Raw genomic sequence first — 22,967 nt, 5'->3', positions numbered from 1 at the left:
CCGGGAAGTGCTTCAGGCCCTGCAACAGGCAGGCCTGATTATTCAGGCCAGTAAGTTCCAGATAGGGCAGGGATCAGTGGTGTACTTGGGACACCTCATGGGCGGGTGTAAGGTGCAGCCACTCCAGTCCAAGATTTTGATCATCATTGCCTGAAAGCTCCCCAAAACCCAGACTGAGGTCAGAGCATTCTTGGGCCTCACTGGGCATAGGAGGTTTGTCTCTTGACTGAGCTGACTTCTAAGAAGCAGCCTAGAAATGTGAATTGGACTGAGGCATGCCAGAAAGCATTTGATTCCCAGAAGCAAGCCATGTGCACAGCTCCTGTGCTCAAGGTCGCTGACTTCTCCAAAGAGTTCATTGTACAAAGATATGCCTCAAGGCATGGTGTAAGGACAGTACTGTCACAGCTCAATGGAGAATGCCTGGATCAACATGTAGCCTTCATCTCTAGGAGGTTCCTTCCCTGGGTACAGAGGTGGAGTGATATAGAAATGGAAGCACTCACTTCCTGATTCATAGTGACCATAGGCCCCTCAGGTAGCTAATGCACACGAGGGGCAAAAACCCCAAACTGTTTAGATGGTCCATTTCACAACAGGGTATGGACTTCAGGATAGAACACATTCCTGCGGTAGACTGTACCAATGCTGACAGTCCATCTAGGTTTTTCTGCCTTAGTGATGAGAACTCCATAGAGGTTGGGTAGCTCTCCCCACTTTCAGTTGGTGGGGGACATGTGTTAGACGTGGCATCCTTAGTGTGGTCTTACGCCCGACTTTTTGCCTTTACCTCCTGTTTTGTTCCTGTAACTTCTTTCTGGCTTTAGAACGCTGAGCACTTTACCACTGCTAACCAGTGCTAAAGTGCATGTGCTTTTCCCCTAACCATTGGTAACATTGGTGCATCCACAATTGGCATATTTAATTTACATGTAAGTCCCTTGTAACGGGGTATACTGTATACCCAGGGCCTGTAAATTAAATGCTACTAGTGAGCCTACAGCACTGATTGTGCCCCTCCCCTGACTTAAGTAACCCTGAAAACATGTCTCTTGCCTGCTACAGCAGAGCCTGTGTGTGCAGTCCCATTGCCACCTCGACTTGGCATTCAAAACCTCTTGCCAAGATTTAAACTCCCCTTTTCTGATGGATACAACTCTGTGGATTCCTCACCTAATGAATACCCCCATTGCGCCAGCACTCGACGGAAATCTTCTTCCTAGCTTCTGCACGTCGACGAGGACATCACAGTTGCCCATGCGACGCCGTCTGACGTCATAAAGGCAATAAGAGGTCCTCGCCGACGTGCCGACGTGCCGACGTCAGTTCCCTTTTTTCCGTGCCATTCGAAACGGTTATCTTCGAGGGAGCTACTGTTGCTGTTCGACAGTTACAGTGTGTTTTTTGGATCTATTTTTTCTTTGAGATTACAATGTCGCAAAGAAAGTCAGGATTCAAACCCTGCCGTGAGTGTGGGGGCAAAATGTCGGTAACGGACCCACATTCTGACTGTTTGTGGTGTCTTAGTTCCGATCATGATGTTGACAAGTGCGATTCTTGTCAACATATGAATCCTAAGGCCTTGAAAAAGCGAGAGGCCAAGCTTTTTCTGGCAAAGTCGAAAAAGAAGGAAAAGAGACATCATCGAAAATCCTCGTCACCGAAGTCTCATCGGCGTCATCGGGACTCCCGGCGTCGTCGAGAATCACGGCGCCAGTCGAGTAGGGAGAGGTCTCGGTCGAGGTCACCATCAACTCGACGTCGGAAGACTTGGGAAGTCAGTCCCACTGTCACTCCCCAGCCGTCGACGCCGTTGCCTTCTCCAGCTTCACTGACTTTGCCCGGGTCATCGGGCCAACCACCTTCAGTGTTTGAGGTTCCGCAGCCTCAGATGTTTTCTCCGTCTTTGCAGACGTCGAAACCGGCATTGGTGTCGCCTTCGAACCAGGCACCCCAGTACCCGGCTTTCCCGGCCCCTGGAGCTGATAGTACTGCATTTTTAAATGCAATGTTTTCCATCTTCCAACAGATGGCTCCAGGTGGTGGACCGGCTGGTCCTTCGGGCCCTTTGGCCTTCAACATGGGTGCTCCAGCTCCGCTTCGACCAGCACCCTTTATGCCCTTTCTCCCCCTGGGGAACGTGGGCTCGGCGCCGGTATCGGCTCCGGTGGCTCCTGAGACTTCGGCTCCGACAGCTTCGGCTCCGGAGGCTTCGATGTTTCAGCCAGTGACGCCGTCTAGACCTCCTACGACTCTGAGGCAGTCTTCACTCCATCCGGTTCCTCGTTCGGCGCCGAAGAGATCTATGGCGCCTGTAGACCCGGCGTCGGACGGATCAGAGGATCGTCGTCATTCTTCGATGTCCGCTGACGCCATGTCGACGCCGAGAATAGAGGAGAGGCTGCACTCGAGGAGGCTTGCTCTCCGCCTCCTTGAAGAGCAGGAGTACCAGAGACAAAACCTGGAGGAAGGAGAGATTGAGGACTCTCGTGAGGGTCTCCATGGGCTGGACACTGCTAGTGGCCTAGATACCTCCCCCGAATGGTACTTGTCATCTCCTGGGGAGTACACAGAAGAGGCGGCCACTTTTCATTCTGTTATCAGGAAGGCAGCTGGCTTCCTGGACCTCCCTTTGCCGGTGACTGAAGCCAAGCAGAATTTGTTGACAGAGGTGTTGCACCCGGCCTCTACATCGGCAGAACCACTTTTGCCATTCAATGAAGCGCTGCTGGACCCTATAATGGAAGTCTGGAAGAAGCCAGTGTCTTCTTCAGCTGTCAATAGATCTGTGGCTAGGAGGTATCGGACTGCACCGCTGACCCAGGTTTTCTTACCAGGCATCCAACACCTGAAAGCTTGGTGGTCCAGGCTTCCTGCTCGGCAAGGTCTGCTCCTCGGTCTTTTCCAGCTGTGCCCTCGGATAGAGACTCCAAGAAGATGGACATGGCATCCAAAAAGGTGTTCTCATCATGTAGCATGGCATTGAAGTCCACCAATGCTACATGTATTTTAGGAAGGTACATTTATGCCCTGATGGACGAAATTGCATCAACGCATACGGAGGTTCCTCAGGGACTATTAAGTCTGGTATCGGACGCTCAGGCAGCTGCAACTCAGGTTATCCAATCTGGGTTGGATACAACTGACTCAGTTGCTAGGGCAATGGGCACTGCTGTAGTTACGAGGAGGCAGGCTTGGCTTCGTAACTCAGGATTTTCCTCGGATAGTCGACCCTACTGGACCTTCCTTTTGATGGGGACAAGCTCTTTGGTGCCAAGGCGGATTCGGCCTTAGAAAGGTTCAAAGAGAGCAGGGCCACGGCCAAGTCGCTGGGCTTGCAAGCCACTTCTTCTACTTCCTCCAGATTTTTTAGGAGGTTTCGAGGATTTGGTTGTGGCTCCTCCTCCTCCTCCTTTTGAGGGAAATTCCAGCAACCTACCTCTGCTCTCTCCTATAGATCTTTTAGAGGGAGGGGTAGGGTCCGTACCAGGGGAGCCACTCAGCAGCACTCTGCCTCTTCCTCTTCCTCTGGAGGGGTGCAGCAGGAAAAGCAGCCTTAGGCTTCCACCAATTCCCACTCACTCCACTCCTGTAGGGGGGAAGTTACTGAATTTTCTCCACAAGTGGGAGGTCATAACTTCAGACTCCTGGGTTACCAGCATTGTGAGAAAAGGCTACACCCTTCCCTTTCGGGAGTTTCCGCCCCCCATCCCGCCCGCCCATCTTATTGTTCAGAAGAGCACCTCCTGTTGTTAGAACAGGAGGTTCAAGTCCTCCTTTCAAAGGGCGCGGTGGAGTTGGTCCCAGAGCAGGAAAGGGGTAAAGGTTGTTATTCGAGGTACTTCCTGATTCCCAAGAAGGATGGTCGGTTGAGACCAATCCTGGACCTAAGGATCTTGAATTGGTTCCTCAAACAGGAAAAGTTCAAGATGCTGACCCTAGCTCAGGTGCTTTTGGCGCTGAACAATGGAGATTGGATGGTGTCTGTCGACTTGCAGGATGCTTACTTTCATATCCCGATACTCAAGTCGCACAAGAAGTATCTCCGTTTTGTGGTGGGGTCGCAGCACTATCAGTTTGAGATCCTCCCGTTTGGTCTTACTTCAGCACCTCGAGTCTTCACGAAGGTGATGTCGGTGGTTGCAGCAGAGCACAGAAGGAAGGGGATAGCAGTATTTCCTTATCTAGACGACTGGTTAATCAAAGCCAGGTCTCCAGAGCTCGTGTTGCATCACCTGCAGTCGACAACCCAGTTGTTGTTCGACCTGGGCTTTTCGGTGAACGTGCCCAAATCTCACCTAGAGCCCTCTCAGCGCCTCCTATTCATAGGGGCAGTGCTGGATACAACATTGAATCGAGCCTTTCCTCCGCCTCAGCGGGTTCAGGACATTCAGGCGTTGGTTCCAATGTTTCAAAGTGGAGCGGTCATTCCAGTCCTCAAGGTCCTACGTCTGCTCGGTCTGTTTGCTTCTTGCATACTGTTGGTCACGCATGCTCGCTGGCACATGAGGGCTCTTCAGTGGTGCCTCCGAAGGCAGTGGTCTCAACACAAAGGGGATCTCGAAGGCTCGGTGAGAATCTCCAGAGATGCTGCCATGGATTTGAAATGGTGGATTGCGGACGGCAATCTTTCCCGAGGAAGGCCGTTCTCGCAAGCTCCGCCTGTGGCCACAGTAATAAAGGATGCTTCCACTCTAGGGTTGGGAGCTCACCTGGGGGACCTGGAGATCAAGGGGCTTTGGTCTCCAGTGGAACAGGTGTTTCATATCAATCTGTTGGAGTTACGGGCTGTCCGTCTGGCTCTCAAGGCCTTCCTCCCATCCCTTCGCGGTCAGTCGGTTCAGGTCCTGACGGACAACACTACCGCAATGTGGTATATAAACAAACAGGGAGGGGTAGGGTCGTACCTTCTCTGCAGAGAAGCTCTTCGGCTATGGTCCTGGGCAAAGGACCATCAGATTTGCTTGGTAGCAAATCATCTGGCCGGAGTCTTGAACGTACGTGCGGACAGTCTCAGTCGCCATTTCTCGGCCGATCACGAGTGGCGTCTCCATCCAGATCAAGTCCGGCTAATCTTCCAGATGTGGGGGTTTCCTCGGATAGATCTGTTTGCCACCCGGGAGAACTCGCACTGCCCGTTATTCTGCAGCCTCCAGTATCCGGTACAAGGAGCTTTAGGGGACGCGTTTCAGATAACCTGGTGCGACCAGTGGCTTTACGCGTTTCCTCCCATACCCTTGATTCCTCGAGTGTTGAGGAAAATTCGCCAAGACCGGGCCCAAGTCATCTTAATAGCTCCGGATTGGCCAAGGAGGGTGTGGTACTCGGACCTTCTCCAACTCTAACTATGCCCTCTGCTCTGTCTCCCTCTCAGGGCAGATCTCCTCTCGCAGTCGCAGGGGCAGGTTTTACACCCCCACCTCCAGAGCCTGCACCTTCATGCCTGGAGATTGTACGGGGCAACCTGAGTTCCTTTTCTCTCCCGCCTGATGTAGTGGATGTTATCTTAGCACCCAGGCGACACTCCACTAAATATATCTACGCTAATAGGTGGTCTAAATTTGTGGTTTTGGTGTGGAGAGAGGCAGATTGATCCCTTACGTGCTCATTTGTCAGATGTCTTATCTTTTGCTTTGTCTTTAGCACAGAGGGGTTGTGCAGTAGCTACTGTTAAGGGTTACTTGTCTGTCCTGTCAGCCTTTATTTGTCTTCCAGACCAGCCTTCTTTGTTTAAATCTCCAATAGTGCTTAGATTCTTGAAGGGCCTTATGAATAAATTCCCTCCATCTCCTTTTGTTATGCCTCAATGGGATTTGACCTTGGTTTTAACTTTCCTTATGGGGTCCCCTTTTGAGCCTATGCATTCTTGCCCCATAAGATTATTAGTTCTTAAAACGGTTTTCCTGGTTGCAATTACCTCTGCAAGGAGAGTGAGTGAGTTGCAGGCTCTATCTGTAAAACCCCCTTATACATCTTTTTATGGGGATAAGGTGGTGTTGAGGACCAAAGCTGCTTTCCTTCCGAAGGTTGTTTCACCCTTTCATTTGGCCCAGACAATTACTCTTTCCACGTTTTATCCTCCGCCTCATCCTTCAAAGGAAGAAGAGAGACTTCACGGCTTGGACCCAAAGAGGGCGCTAAGCTTTTATATAGACAGAACAAAGGATTTCAGGCTGGAGGATCAGCTTTTCATCGGATACGTGGGAAAGAGGAGAGGAAAGGCAGTCCACAAGAGAACACTCTCCAGGTGGGTTGTTCTTTGCATTAAAATGTGTTACTCTTTAGCAAAGAAGGAACCCCCTGATGGTATAAGAGCTCATTCCACCAGAGCTAAGTCGGCCTCTTGGCCTTGGCTAGGGGTGTTCCTGTGGTCGACATCTGCAAGGCCGCAACTTGGTCATCCCTTCATACATTTGCGAAGCATTACTGCTTGGACTCTGAGGTCAGAAGGGATGGCCATTTTGCACGGTCGGTGCTGCAGGATTTCTTGGTTTGACCATTCAGGCACCCTCCACCGAGTGCGGTACTGCTTTGGGACTCAATTCATTAGGTGAGGAATCCACAGGTAGTTGTATCCATCAGAAGAACGAGTTACTTACCTTCGGTAACGACTTTTCTGGTGGATACATTATATACACTTGTACATTCCCTTCAGATGCCCACAACACAGGATACTCAACTGCATCTGCATTCATCTGCATACTGACGAGTCTTCCTGGAGAGGAGGTTGGGAAGGGCCCTCACTTACATTTCAAAGGGTAGTGGTCAGAGCCCACACAAAGGGGCTGATTACCCCCCACTGATAGTCTGGAGCTGAGCTGAAAGGGTGACCTTTGCACTTCAAAGAAACCTTTTGAAGTCATTCCCCGCATCAAAGGCATTTTTTAGTGTAAGTACTGGGTCTTTGACCCACTAAAATCACTACACTTCTGGATTCAAGAAAACTCTGCTAGAGTAAAGATTATTGTGTGCCAGAATTGCCACTCTGCCAGGATTGACTTTTCCCAGGAACTGTTGCTCTACCTTGTTGTGCTGCCCAGATGCCTCCTGATCTCTGCTGTGCAAACCCTGGACTACCCCCAGAGTGGGTCCAAAGGATTGCTGGCTTGTCCCCCGTTCCTCCTTGAGGCCTCAGGGACATCAAAGTCCTCGTGAGCGGCTAACTTGACTCTGCCGCATTGATCACCACAAGCTTTGTGGGAGGCGTGTTTGGGATTTGCTGCATGATAAATCTAAGATCCTTTCTCTACTTGGGAACACCTTTCTGTGCGAACAGTCATAGACGGAGTGTGGCACACACCTGCCCTCTTTGTCCATCTTCAGAAGAAGGGGAGCGTCCCTGCTGCCAGGCTTTGCTGAAGATCGCAATACATCGCTGCACTCTACCCTTAACATTGGCGTGGCCCGATGACTTCTCCGACGTAGAGAGTGCACCTTTCCAACCCTCTCTGGGTGCTACTGTCAGAGGAGCTCCCCCCAGTTGCCCAGCATGGTAACGCGATGTGCATGCCTGCTCCACGCCGGATCTACTAGCGACGCTCCAAACCGACTCCGCTGCGACTTCGTCACTCCCCAGGTATTTCCTGCAGTGTCATGCCACTGTGGTGCAATCCCACATTCAACTTGGATCAGAGCGATCCCAACATTTCCTTGCTTATCTCCTCGCAGTTAACTGAACTTATTTTTCACAAGTACAATAAAGGCTCTAAAACAAGCCTTGTGTAAAGCACTGATGTGATATACTGTAAAAGTGAATATCTCACAATATACTGATAGGATTTGTGTTGTTTTGGTCTTGATCTACTCTATTTTTCTAAACATGTGCGGAGTCTTTTTGTGGTATTTTCACTGTGATTGCTGAATGAGTGTTGCATGAATACTTTACACATTGCCTTCTAAGTTAAGCCCGCCTGCTGTGCATCAAGCTACCAGATGGTGAGCACAGGTTAATTTAAAGTTGGGTATTTTTGTATTTTGTTTTGTGATTTTATAAAGCGCAAACTCATCCTGCAGGTATTGGAGCGCTTTACATTAGCACCAGTTACGCTACACAATGACACATTCATTTTTGTGGTAGGCATGGGGCGATTAAGTGATTTGCCCCGAATCACAGGAAGTTGAGCCCTCGCCAAGACTCAAACCTGGTTCCCAGCTCCAAAGTCGGTAGCTCTAGCCGTTACACCACAACCTCTCCCTTTTTCATTTGACTTACCCTGACTAGGCTGTGGTCCCTGTTTGGTCAGGGTGCATCCTTTTGTCAAGTAGGGACCCAGTTTCTAACAATTGGTTAACAATTTCACTATTCCATTGCTTTCAAGGGTTCTCTACGCACTGTTTGTATTTATTACCATGGGTCTCCCACCATGACAGCTGGGAAGATTCAAGTATGTGACTCTATAGATGATCTTAATAGTGGAGAACCACAGTGTACAGGTAAGCAGTGTGTTTTTTTCCTAGTGATATAAATTATTTGGTTGTGAGGGTGTTCATCTTGGAGTCTTTGGATGATTTCATTGCACTCTTGAATTGCCCTCAACAGTGACCTCATCTCATCTCCCTTTCCCTTGTTGTCCAGGCTGGGGGCCCTGCCTCATCATTATCCTGCGCCGACAGTCTAGTGCCTCAAAATGCAACTTGTATTATCTGCCTTCCCCATGTTGCCTCCAGAGGTGGAAGGGGAGCAGGGATGTCATTTGGGGGTCACCAGGGGTTGCAGTTGCGACCCCTGGCTTGCCTCTAGCGACCTCTGCCACTGCCTTTACGACCCCTGGCCTCAGAGGTGGCAAACTCAGTTCCAGGAATGCAAGGGCAGCTCGTCCTTATGGATGTCCATTGCGGTTCCACTTTCCTTGTTGTCTGTGAACTTCTTATTAGAGTAATAGTGAATAATGTTTTATTATTCACTATTACTATAAAAAAGAATGGATTACAATTAGCTGGAATATGGCCCTCTCTAGCTGTTAAGGTAAGTAAAAGGTGCTTTTAAATATATGTTGTGTGTGCTTGCAGGTGAGTGTGTTTAAGTGAGTGTGTGAATGTGTAAGCATGCATGCGTGTGTGAATGAAAGAGAAGGTTAAATGGTATGTGATGTCACTTCTGCTACCCCTGACATTTGGGTGAATTGACGTTCATGGAAGGGAGACGCCAGCTAGGTAGTGTCCCACAAGGGCGAAGAGTCCTCGTATATATTGGGGAGAAACTGGCAATCAGCACAACAAGAAACTCCATGTTGTAACAGCACCACTGTCTGAATGCCACCACCATTCTATACATTACCGCATCTAGAACCTGCAATGGAGCCCTGTGGAGATCGTTGTGATATGCAGTGACTTCAAAGCTGTTTTCAGGATGTATTCACCCACAGATGTCAATTGCAGGAAGCAGTCTCCCCCTTCTGTACTGCTTGCGAGAAGCGATTCACCAACTATTCAGTGTGCTTCAGGGTCAGCAGGCCCTGCTTCCCCCTTCCTGTCCCTTCAAGTACCCTGGGAGTCACGACCAGACCCGGGGCATTGCACTCACTATCTGCACTTTCCGAGCCTACCCCTGGCCCCATGTTTCTTCACCAGCTGCTGCTTTCCGTGTTCTCCTCCACTCTGTCCCCAAGCCAAAGTTGCCGACCCTCCGGCAGAGGTGCATTGCCATAGGTGTTACATTCACTTGACTGCACCTTCGGACAGGACAGCCCAGCTATATATTTGTTGTTGCAAGCCAATAGTGCAGTTATATCCTGATGCCGCTGTGCTCCATGTGCTTTTCTCATCATGTTCTGGATCCCTGTCCAGCATACGTTGCATCCGCCATCTTGGCCGCAGCTCGGCCAATCTCAGCCCATCCTTATAGGATCTCTTGTGTGGCACAGCACTTTTTGGGTCTTTTTGTTAAGGTTTAAGGTGCCTACAAGGCTCCAGGCACCCAGGATAGCATTCTTGGTGAAGTACTGCACTGCAGATGTGAGGATTATGTTGAGTAATGTCTGTTAAATGTCAAATCTTGGCCAAGCAAGATGGCCTGAGGGCCGTGCTTCTAGTGAGCTCCTGCCATCCCGGCTGAATCCTGTCCTGATCCTGGGGCGCCTTTGAAGTTTGGCACCCCCCCCCAGCATTGCGGGACGGCGCCCAGAGTGTGTTGCATCGACATGGCCCCATTTTGGAGGATTTCCCTCGTAGCTCGGAGACGCTTCCCTGGGCCGTGCGCTGATCGGTGGGATGGCGCAGGCGGAGGCGCTGAATTATGGCGACGGCCTGTCTCCTGCTCTTCGCTCCTGGTGGGGGGGTTCCCTTCCCCCCTTGTGGGACCCTGGGTCGCCCAGCGGCCGGAGGAGGGCTCGGCGCAGCCTGCGAAGGTCTCCAGGTGAGGAGACAAAGTAGCGTGGGCCTGTGTTGTCGGCCAGGCCCGGTCAGGCACGCGGCACGCTTGGGGGTGCAAGAAATTGTGTGGCCCCTGCACTGGACGGCAGGGGTCCAGAGGGCCTGCTGTGGGGATCGGCAGATTACTGCTGAATTGTTGGAGACACGGCTGGGTGGGGGCCCCGTGTGGAGGAAGGGGTCTCCTGGAGATTGCCTGGGCCTGGGTCTACCGAGACGGTTGGTGGATTGAACGACCTGGGCCTGTGCTGTTGATGGGACCCGGTCAGGCTGGTGTTCACCCTGGTGGCGCAGGGCATTGAGTGCGACACAAGGAGGAAGAGATTTCCAGGGGGCTGTCTGGGGCCTGGTTGTGGGCCTCCTGAGACTGAGGATGTTGGGCTTGCCGGGGTGCCCGCGTGGGTGCTTAGCCCTCCCTGGTCCAGGGCTACCGACCCGGAAGTGGTGTGTGGCAGCACTCTGAGGCTGCGGAGGAGGATCCCGAGCACCTGATCCTGTGAACTGTGGGTGCTCTTCCCGTCCCGCTGGGCTAGTCAAGAGGAAGATATAGTCCGCTTCTGGGGCTGCTCTGGAATGGGGCATTTCAGTGGACCGAAGCCTTGCAGGGGAACAGCATGGAACAAAATACCACCCCAGTGCCCCTACTGCAGTGCCAGGCCCGATTGGGGGAGTCCGAAGATGGCCAGAGTGTGGCGACGAACGCTGAGGAACCATCGCAAGCCGAGATTCTTGCTGCTATACAGGGTTCGAGAGTGGCTCTTGAAGGCAAGATAGAAACGGTGGCAGTTGAGGTAAACCCCCCTCCGGGCGGATCTCAGGAAGGTCACCGACAAGGTCAGGGTGGCAGAGGGCTCTTTTGTGGAACCGCAGACGGAGGTGGGGGCCTTGCGTAAGCAGATGGTGCAAGCTACCTCAACGATTGGAAAGCTAGAGGCAAGATTGGAAGATGCAGAGGGCAGGTCCCGGCAGAATAACATCAGATTGCTGGGGTTCCCGGAGCGTGCGGAGGGGACTGCAGCTGAAACCTTTGTGGAAAATTGGATTAAGGACGTTCTGTAGCCTGCTGGCCTTTCCAGAGTGTTTGTGGTGGAGCGTGCTCATAGGCCCTTGTTGCGCCTTCACAGCCCGGTGCACCTCCGAGGGCTATCATTGTCTTCTAAATTATAAAGACAGGGACTGTGTCCTGAGGGCGGCCCGCAACTCTGACAGGGCGGTATTTGAGAACGGCAAAATATCCATCTATCCTGATTACACAAACAAGGTGCAGAACTCCCGAAAAGGGTTTACTTGAGGTGAAAGTGAAGCTCTGGGCCATGAATCTCAGACACATGCTTCTGTATCCTGTGTGCTTAAAGGTGCTCTCTGGTGGTAGGTCTCACTTCTTCGAGCATCCGGAGGAGGTTTGGAGATGGCTGGAGATGTGGGACAAGGCCACTCCGGGCAGTTTGGTAGGGACAGGTGGAGTAGCTTATCGGGCTTCTGGAGCAGATGGCCCATGCTGGAGAACTTGTGGGGGAAGCCTGCTGGAGGGCAATGTAGCTCAGGGGTCTGCTATGGACTCTGCCCACAGGATTGAGATACAACAGAATGGGACAATGGTGGTGGTGACTTCTGGATCGGCGGATTGGTCTGGTGGAGAGCTGGAACTGGGAGTGGAGAGGGTCTCCGCCCAGGTCTGATTTGGTTGTTGACATCTGGAGCTGACCATTGTGCCCTCTATCGAGGGGGGGTGTCTGAGTGACAGCAGTTGGTCTGTGAGAAGTGGTGCTCCGAGACAATGATCAGGGTTTTGAAGGGGCGCTTTTTGAACTTGGGTTGTATTGGACATTGGGGGGGGCAACGCTAATAACATTGAGCAATGATGGTTTGGTTTGTGGGCAATAGGCTGTTGTCCTGGCAGCATTTATGGAATGGATTTACAGTATGGTGGTTTGTTGTGGTTGTTCTACTGTATCTCCAGGGTGGGGTTTGGGGTTTGAGGGCTTGGATTGGCAAAGTTCGCCAACATTTGAAGTTGTTCCAACAGTGCAGGTATAATGGTGAGATATGCACGGTGTACCTTCTTTGTCCTCCTATGGTGGGGTGGAAGTCAGTGGGTGGCGTTAATGTGAGAGGGATAGCAACTAAGTACCAATATGGGTCATCAGATTAACATGTTGACGTGGAATGTCAGGGGGCTGAAGAGATTCACCAAGCGTTACAGGGTACACTCTTTTCTAAAGAGGCATAAAGTTCATATTGCCTGTCTTCAGGAAACGCACATGACGGAGGAGGAAGCACAAAAACTGTCCAAGAAGTGGCAAGGTCAAATGTTCTCATCCTCCTTTTCCTCTTACACAAGAGGTGTGACAGTATGGGTGGCTCCAGGGGTTCCTTTCACCCACAGATATAGTGAGGTTGATGTTGAGGGGGGATATGTTCTGGTCGAGGATATGTTGGATGGATCACCCATCATTATCCTTAACACTTATGCGCCTAATACTGATGATCACTCCTTTTATACTAAAATACCAGAGATGCTGGGGGAGAGTGTGGATAGGCCTATTGTTTGGGTGGAGGATTAAAATTGAATATTGAATGGTGAACTGAATCGCCTCCCGCCGAAGCTGGGGACCAAGCCTCTGATGGTGAAATCTGTTGTGGAAGTGATGAGCCAGTTAGGGTTATGGGATAGTTGGAGGGAGATGCACCCGGAGGGCAGGGAATTTACCTGTCACTCTAGAACACATAATACACATACTAGGTTGGATAGGTTTCTCCTGGCCAGTCTTAATAGCTTTCAGGTTCTGGACGTTACACATCTGGGTCGGTTCCTGTCCGATCACGCACCTGTTCTGATGCAATTACAATGGGGGACAGCAGACACCAGTATAGCACGTAGTTGGCGTTTGCCCGCGGGCTTCCACATGGATGTGGGGTATCGGGATGGGGAGGGTGAGGCCATCAATGGTTACATGAACTTGAATTGGGACACGACCTACGTCTAGGGGTCTGGAGTGGGAGGCCATGAAGGCCATAGTGCGAGGGGTTTGCATTGGCATGGCATGTGGGGTACGCAGATGAATGGAGCAGGAACTTACAGTTCTGGAGGGAAGTTGGGGGTTTTGCAGCAGCAGTTACCAGACACAAGAATAGCTGAAAGGGAGGAACTCATGTTATACAAGGAGGTTAACAGTTGTGGGGATACCCTGAGTCAGGTCACACTCAAAGCACACAGGCAGCACCTACATCAGGAGGGGGATAAATCTGGCAAACTCTTGGCATGGATTCTGAAACAGGAGGTGGAGTCTGCTCCCATTGTGGCTTTCCCGTCAAGTTGTATCAGACGTTCTCTCTCTGTCTCTGAGGGAAAGGCTCCTGGAGGTGTTCGAGCAAGCCCGTGTGCGTGGCATGCTGCCAGAATCTATGCGTCAGGGCATTGTGTGCCTGATGCTCAAGCCGGGAGGGTATCCTAGTGACCCTTCATCATATTGCCCGCTTACCATGTTGAATAGCCATGTTAAGATACTTTGTAAGATCTTGGCCACTCGGCTTTGTGGGGTGATTCAGGGTTTGGTACACGAGGATCAATGTGGGTTTTTCCCTGGTCGCAGCATGTCTTACAATTTGCGTCATTTGGCATACGTTTTGCATGAGACTGAGGGTGAAGAAACTGAATTGGTGCTAGTGTCCCTGGATCTGGAGAAGGCCTTTGATACAGTTGAGTGGGGCTATCTCCTAAAGTTTTTGCATGGCATGGGGTTCGGTCCTGGTTTCTGTGCTTGGGTGTGGTTGCTACACACCGCTCCCACTGCAAAAGTTCGGATGGGGGGAGAGCTATCGGACTCCTGGGAGATTGATAGGGGTACAAGACAGGGATGCCCGCTTTCACCTCTCCTCTTTGCTCTTGCAGTGGAGCCACTAGTGAGGGGATGGGGCCGTGGGGTATCTGGGTGGGGCAGACCACTCATGTGGTTTCTCTGTATGCAGATGATTTGTTGGTTTATCTCTGGTAACCCTGTGTCTCGGTTCCGATGTAGCTACAGAGGATAGATGTTTTCGGGGTCGTTTCTGGTCTCAGGGTAAACAGGAAAATGTCGCTCCTGTTTCCCTTGGGGTCTCTTTGCGGTGTCCCCCAGGCCGATCTACCTAGGGCAGGACTCAGGTGGGAAATTGAGAGTTTCCGGTATCTGGGCCACTCATACTGTGGCCGCGCCTAACAATGTCGCATAATTGTTGTCCTGGAGCGCTCAGTCTTGTTCTGGAACAGATTACCTCTTTCTGTAATGGGCAGGACTGCTGTGGGAAAGATGGTGTTTTTGCTTTGGTGTCTGTACTTGGTCCAGAACTCACTATACCCATTGGCCACTCGGCTTTTCCATCATCTGGATAGCCTGTTGATCTCCTGGATATGGGCTGGGCGACGTAGTAGGGTGGCTCTGCCGGTGTTGCAGAGGGATATTGAGGGTGGAGGGCTGGCGATTCCCAATATTAGACATTATTATTATGCAGCACACCTGCAATATGCTGCCAAGTGGACGACAGATGATGATAATTGGGAGAAGAGATTGTTTGCAGGAATGTTGGATGGGCCGACATTGGCGCATCTATTGGTGTCGTGGGGACGATCTGATCCAGTTGCTTCCTACTTGGTCAGGTCCACTGCAGGGATCTGGGAACAGGCAGTTAAACATGTGCTCCGACAAGCCCCTTTCGATAGAGAGCTGAGAATATGGGATTTAGCACCCTTTCGGGATATGGAAAAGTTGATGTCTGTGGAGGCTTGGAGACTGGGTGGATGTGAGGTGGCCGGGAATCTTTACCCCAATGGGTAGTTCCTTTCCTTTACTGAAGCTAGGGATTTGTTTTGTGTGGGCTATGGTCAAATTCTGCAATATGCTAAAATCGAAAGTGTGGCACATGAGATCTGGAGTGGTTGTCTGGTGGGCCCTAGGGCGTCTGTGGTGCTGAATGGCCTGATTAACTGGGGTGAGGGGACGCACTTGATTACCTGGTTTTATAAAGCCCTTCGGGAGGATTAACCAGGTGTGATTATGTGCAGGTCGTGGGAGAGTGACCTGGGGGTACCCATAGCAGATGCTGATTGGGATTTGGCCTTGTCTGTGGTGCGTATGGTGTCATGCAATATTAGGTTTAAGTTACTGCATTTTAACTTCGTACACGAAACATAGCTCACACCCAGTTGACTAAACAAGATTTAACTGAGACGAAGAGCGTGGTGTCCTAGGTGTGGCACATTGAGTGCTTCCTTCCTGCATCTGGCTTGGACCTGCAGAATGGTACATAACTTTTGGCAGGAAGTGGTAGCAAAGGTTGAGGAGGTTATGGGCCTGTGGTTGGAGGCAACACCGATGACTTGTCTCTTGGGAATGGTGCAGAGACCGCAGGGCCGGAGTATTCCATATAAACTAGCACAGCTAGCGCTGGTGTTGGCCAGGCCCAGGGTGGCAATTGGTTGGATGAGTCCCCGGAATCCCTTGATCCCTGATTGGATACAGGACTTAATGGAATGGGGTACGGCCGAGGAACAACATATGCGCCTAACACGTAGGGATGAGAAGGCACTCACTGATTTGGCAGCTTGGGGAACCTTACTGGAAGGAACGGTTCACGGGTGTGGAGGATGCAAGCTCTGCAGATAGTACGGAGGATGAGGGGAGGGGAACATACACATTGAACCTCTCAAGCAGTAGTGACGGCCACTATAGTCTCGACATCTTCCCGTTTTCCACAAGCAGTATACTGTTTGGTCTCGTGGATTTTGTGTGGGATGGGAGGGTAATTCTACTGCAGTGGATGTGACTGACTCCTGGCTTTGACCTCGCTCAATAACATTCTTTGGTACTGTGATACAATGATACTGTCATATCTTGTAATAACCTGCGCTGCACTGTATGTTTATAGTTTATTAACCCCTTCTGTGCCGCGGACATAATGGTTATGTCCCGCGGCACATTGCTCATGTGCTGAGGACGTAACGATTACGTCCTGGACACTGAGCTCAGAGGGAGCACTAGCGTCACCCTTTGCATGCCTCATCAGAGGCCATTTCCCCATCACGCTGGAAGCTCACCTTCCAGCGCGATCGGAAGCTCAGCTTCCAGCGCGATCGGAAGAGAAATGCAAAGCATTTCTCTTCCGATCATGTGATGGGGCCCTGAGAGGCTTCAAAGGGAAGGAAAGGAATTTCGGCCCTCCCCGCCTCCCTCCTCCTTCTCACTGCTCCAATAGTCAGTTTCCCGCCGCTGCGTCCCCTACGGCCCCTCCCGCCTCCCCCCTCCTTCTCATCGCTCCAATAGTCAGTTTCCCGCTGCTGCGTCCCCTGCGGCCCGCCCCCCTGCCCTCCCATTGGACAGGCCCTCCCGCCTCTCAGCTGCCACTCCCACCCACCCCCCTCTTACGGCAGCTGCGGCGCGGCCGTGCAGCCGACGCGCTGCTGGCGCGCCAAAGGTGCGCCAGGGTCTAGCACGTCTGCGCCCGTCCGCGCCTGGACCACGCCCAGCGCCGCCCCCCCCTGGTCCGCAAGACCCCTGCACCTCCAGACGCCGCTACACGGCCGACCAACTCAACGCCCTCAACCCCGGCCGCATCACAGCATGCTCCCAGCCCTCACCAAGGAACACCCACGGACCCTTCGCATGCCGCACCTGCAGATTCACCTGCGACAGAACAACGAAACCAACAAAGACCGAAACTAACCACCTCCACTGCATATTCCTCAACACCCGCTCCGCAAGCAAGCACGCCATTGAGCTCTGGGACCTGCTCGACTCCACCGCCCCAGACGTAGCCTTCCTGACCAAAACCTGGTGGAACGACTCCTCGGCGCCTGACATCGCAATAGCCATCCCGGACGGCTACAAGATCATCCGTAGGGACCGCAACAACGGAATCGGAGGAGGCATAGCCATCGCCAACAAATCCTCCCTCAAGGTCGACACCCACACTCACGACTCCCTCAAGACCGCCGAACACCTACACTTACGCATCCACACCGACCCCAACACCACTCTCAGAGGAACGCTCATCTACAGACCCCTCCGGACCACGAGCCCCAGTCAGCGAATCCCTCGCCGACCTCACCAGCAATCACGCACTCACCTCAATGGATTACATCCTCCTCGGGGACCTAAATTTCCACCTGGAGAACAACAACGACACCAACTCCACTACCCTGATCGACAACCTCACCAACCACAGCCTCAGACAACTCGTCAACACACCAACCCACATCGCCGGCCACACGCTTGATACCATCTTCTCCTCAAGCGCCCACGTCACCTTCAACCATACCACCGTACTCCACTAGACCGACCACCACTGCATCCACTTCACATACAAGAAACACACCGAGCACCATCGCACCCAACAACCATCCCGCCGATGCTGGAGCAAAGTTACGGAAGACCAGCTTACCAACACCCTCGCCCAGAACCCACCCCCCGACTCCACCGACCCAGACACCACCGCCAACAACCTCACCCTGTGGATCAACGACTGCGCCAACACCCTCGCACCACTCAAAAAACCCACCGACAACCAAGCCAGAAGAAAAGCCGCCTGGTTCACCGATGAGCTCCTAAATTCCAAACGCCACTGTCGGAAGCTAAAAAAGGAATGGCTCCTCAAACGCACACCTGACAGCCTCACAGCCCACAAGGACGCCACCACCACCAACTCATCAGACAAGCCAAACGATCCCACTTCAAAGACCGCCTGGACAACAACGCACACGACAGCAAAGAGCTCTTCAGCATTGTGAAAGAATTCTCCAACCCCAGCGCCAACATCAACGACATCCCTCCATCCTAAGAACTCTGCAATGCACTGTCCACCTTCTTCCACCGGAAGATCACCGACATCCACAACAGTTTTGACGCCACTCCCACACCAGACCCCACCCCCGAACACTCCACCTGTGCAAACCATCTGACCTCCTGGACCAACGTGAACGACACAGAGACACGCAAGATCATGAACTCCATCCACTCAGGATCTCCGTCAGACCTCTGCCCCACCACGTATACAACAAAGCTGACTCCACCATCGCCCCCCAACTACGGAAGGTCATCAACATCTCCTTCGAAACAGCAACATTCCCTGGAAAATGGAAACACGCCGAAATCCGCACCCTTCCCAAGAAGCCCAAAGCAGACCCCAATGACCTCAAGAACTTCCGACCCATCTCCCTGCTCCCTTTCCCAGCAAACCGCTGTCCGACCACGCTCGCAACCTGGGCTTCATCCTCGACTCCTCCCTCACCTTGTCTAAACAGGTCAACGCAGTTTCCTCCTCCTGCTACAATACACTCCTCATGCTCCGCAGAATCTACAAGTGGATCCCGACAGAAACAAGAAGAACAGTGACACAGGCCCTCGTCAGCAGCAGGCTGGACTACGGCAACACACTCTACACAGGCATCCCAGCAAAAGACCTACTATGCCTCCAACGTATCCAAAACGCCTCCGCCCGGCTGATCCTCAACGTACCCCGCCACAGCCACATCGCCCACCACCTGAGAAACCTTCACTGGCTCCCTGTGGACAAAAGGATCACTTTCAAGCTTCTTAACCACGCTCACAAAGCGCTCCACGACACCGGACCAGCCTACCTAAACAACAGACTCGGCTTCTACACCCTCACCCGTCAGCTCCGCTCCACTAACCTCGCCTTTGCCGTCGTCCCCCGCATCCGAAGAAAGACCTCCGGTGGCAGAGCCTTCTCTTACCTCGCCGCCAAAACCTGGAACACCCTCCCCACCAACCTGCAACAGACTCAAGACCTACTCACCTTCAGAAGACTCCTCAAGACCTGGCTCTTTGACCAGTAACACCAGCTCTCCCCACCCCAGCTCCTTGAAACCCTCACGGGTACGTAGCGTGCTTTATAAATTCAATGATTGATTGATTGTGTATATGCGTGTGTTTTCTTTAGGGGGGCTGCCCCTTGGGTAAGGGTCGCTCCCCATGGGGGCACATTACTATTGGCCATATCTGCCCCCCTTAGGGGCAGATGGGCCTATTTTTGGAAGGCCCATCTACCCCCAAGGGGGGGCAGAAAGCCCACCAGAGGCCAGGGAAGTTTTGTTTTAAAAAATAAGAGGGTGGGGGTATGGCCATACCCCCACCCCAAATAAATGGGGCCAAAGTTTTTCTGCCCGCCAGTGGGCAGATGGGGCAATTACCCCTGATCTACACCCCGGGGGGACAGAAAGTCTACTAGATGCCAGGGAATTAAAAAATATATATATATTGGGGTGGTGGCTACCAACCAGTATGGACCTGGTTATGCCCCCACCCCAACTGAAGGGGGTAACAGTCTTTCAGCTCTCCCCGCACTCTAAAACATCTTATCCCACAGCAAGCAAGAAGACATTTGATTATTTGGGGTTTTAGTTTTACATTTGGGCCATGAGAGCTTGGCTAACTCTCAAAATCGTCCCATTTGGAATGGTGAGGGCTGCACTTAATGGACTTTGGGACGCTGCCATGTAGAAAAATCCACAAGACCTAGACACATCTGAAAACTAAACACCTGGGTGATTCCAGGGTGGTGTGTTTCACATGCACCCGCATCATTTTTTTACCCACAATCCCCTGCAAACCTCCAACTTTGCTGGAAATCACACATTTTTCCCACGTTTTTGTGATGGAACTGTCCGGAATCTGCAGGAATCCACAGAATTCCTACCACCCAGCATTGTCTCATCTATACCGATAAAAATTCTGCTGCACTTGTCAGCCTAAAAATGTTTTTTTGCAAACTGCCCTTTTGGACCCCCCTTGATTTCCCATCAATATCGACATGTTTTTGGCTCTTCCCTTTCACAAGTACTTGGCCCACCTACACAAATGAGGTATCATTTTTACCGGGAGACTGAGGGGATCATTGGGTGTTATGAAATTTGTCCGAGTGCGGTGATCCCACACAGAAATGTGGGAAAAATTTGATTTTTTAGCTAAATTTGAGGTTTTCTCAGGATTCTGGGTAAGAAAACTTTGGGGGTTCCATGCAAGTCACACCTCACTGGACTCCCTCGGGTGTCTAGTTTTCAGAAATATCTGGGTATGGTAGGTTTCCCTACAAGGCTGCTGAGCCCAGGACCAAAAACGCAGGTGGCCCCCAGCAAAAACAGGTAGTTTTGTATTTGGTAATTTTGATGTGTCCAGATAGTGTTTTGGGGCATTTCCTTTTGCGGGTAGTAGGCCCACCCACAAAAGTGAGGTACCATTTTTATCGGGAGACTTGGGGGAACACTGGGTGGAAGGAAATCTGTGGCTCCTCTCTGATTCCAGAACTTTCTGTCACCGAAATGGGAGGAAAATATTCTGGGTAACAGAACCTGGTCAGAGCCCCACAAGTCACCCCATCTTGGATTCCCCTAGGTGTCTAGTTTTCAAAACTGCGCAGGTTTGCTAGGTTTCCCTAGGTGCCGGCTGAGCTAGAGGCCAAAATCCACAGCTAGCCACTTTGCAAAAAAAAGCTCTGTTTTCTTTGTGAAAATGTGATGTGTCCATGTTGTGGGGCAGTTCCTGTCACGGGCACTAGGCCTACCCACGCAAGTGAGGTACCATTTTTATCAGCAGACATGGGGGAACACAGAATAGCAAAACAAGTGTTATTGCCCCTTTTCTTTCTCTACATTTTTCCTTCAAATGTAAGACAGTGTGTAAAAAAGATGTCTATTTGAGAAATGCCCTGTAATTCACATGCTAGTATGGGCACCCCGGAATTCAGAGATGTGCAAATAACCACTGCTTCTCAACACCTTATCTTGTGGCCATTTTGGAAATACAAAGGTTTACTTGATACCTATTTTTCATTTTTTATATTTCAGCAAATGAATTGCTGTATACCCGGTATAGAATGAAAACCCATTTCAATGTGCAGCTCATTTATTGGCTATGGGTACCTAGGGTTCTTGATGAACCTACAAGCCCTATATATCCCCACAACCAGAAGAGTCCAGCTGACGTAACAGTATATTGTTTCCAAAAATCTGACATTGCAGGAAAAAGTTACAGAGGACAACGTGGAGAAAAATGGCAGTTTTTTTCACCTCGATTTCAATATTCTTTTATTTCAGCTGTTATTTTCTGTAGGAAACACTTGTAGGATCTACACAAATGACCCCTTGCTGAACTCAGAATTTTGTCTACTCTTCAGAAATGTTTAGCTTTCTGGGATCCAGCATTGGTTTCTCACCCATTTCTGTCACTAACTGGAAGGAGGCTGAAAGCACAAAAAATACTAAAAATGGGGTATGTCCCAGTAAGATGTCAAAATTGTGTTGAAAAAAAATTGGGTTTTCTAATTCAAGTCTACCTGTTCATGAAAGCTGGGAAGATGGTGATTTTATCACTGCAAACCCTTTGTTGATGCCATTTTCAGGGGAAAAACCACGAGCCTTCTTCTGAAGCCCTTTCTTCCCATTTTCTTGAAAAAAACGATTTTGTTGCTGTATTTTGGCTAATTTCTTGGTCTCCTTCAGGGGAACCCACAAAGTCTGGGTACCTCTAGAATCCCTAGGATATTGGAAAAAAAGGACACAAATTTGGCGTGGGTAGCTTATGTGAACAAAAAGATATGATGGTCTAAGCGCAAACTGCCCCAAATAGCCAAAAAAGGCTCGGCACAGGAGTGGAAAAGGCCTGGCAGCGAAGGGGTTAGACAAAAAAAAAAGTCAAATTTGGCTAATGTTGCAGAATTTCCATAGTTTCTGTGAGGTAGTGTTCTGGAATCTGTGCGATTGACAAAATAACTACCAGCCAGTTTACCACACTTGTCCTACTTGGGCAGGTGGGGCTATGGAACGTATCCAAAATGCACAGTGGAAGCATCAAGATTTGTCCATTGAAATTCATTCATTCACATGATGTGGTAGCTGTGGAATTTGAGCCCTGAGCTGACTGGCATCCAGTGAAATCCACTAAAACCAAACATTCCTGAAACCTAAACACTAGGAGGAGTCTACGGTGGCGTGGCTTGTGCAGATCCCACTACTATTTCTTACCTAAAATGCCCTGCAAATATCAAACATTGTCTAAAATGTAAGATTTTCGTCAGATTTCTGTGGGGGACAGTTCCAAAATCTGTGGGGATTCACAGACTGCTACCACCCACACCTCTTAAAGAAATAGACCCCACTTTTGTGGTTACGTTTATCTCCCACAATAAGAACAGTCAATACTTGGACTGTGTGATGTCAATGAGGCCTGAATGGGGTCTTCACATGGTAACTGGTTTCGTCCATTATTGTCACAGGCAATAGTACCACCCACATTTGTGAGGTACCTTTATCTTCTGGAGAAGTGTAGAAATGGAGGACAGTTAGACTTTTGCTAGGCCCAATATATTCTTGAGTTTTAGTGTCACATAAAAATTCGGATTTTGATTTATTGTCCATATTTTAACATGCGCATTGTGTTCTGGGCAACACAACATGCATGGATCAGTGCAAGGCACACTATTCTGGATTCTCCAACATCCCAGGTTTATACAGATTCCAGGGTACCAGCCAACACGGGTCTCATTTAATTGAACTTTTGCCATGGTAACAGAGAGGAAATTGGGTTTGTTTTGATGTAGTTTTGTCATTT

The sequence above is a fragment of the Pleurodeles waltl genome, chromosome 5, assembly GCF_031143425.1.
Source record: "Pleurodeles waltl isolate 20211129_DDA chromosome 5, aPleWal1.hap1.20221129, whole genome shotgun sequence".
NCBI classification, from domain to species: domain Eukaryota; kingdom Metazoa; phylum Chordata; class Amphibia; order Caudata; family Salamandridae; genus Pleurodeles; species Pleurodeles waltl.
This window is presented reverse-complemented; position numbering follows the sequence as displayed.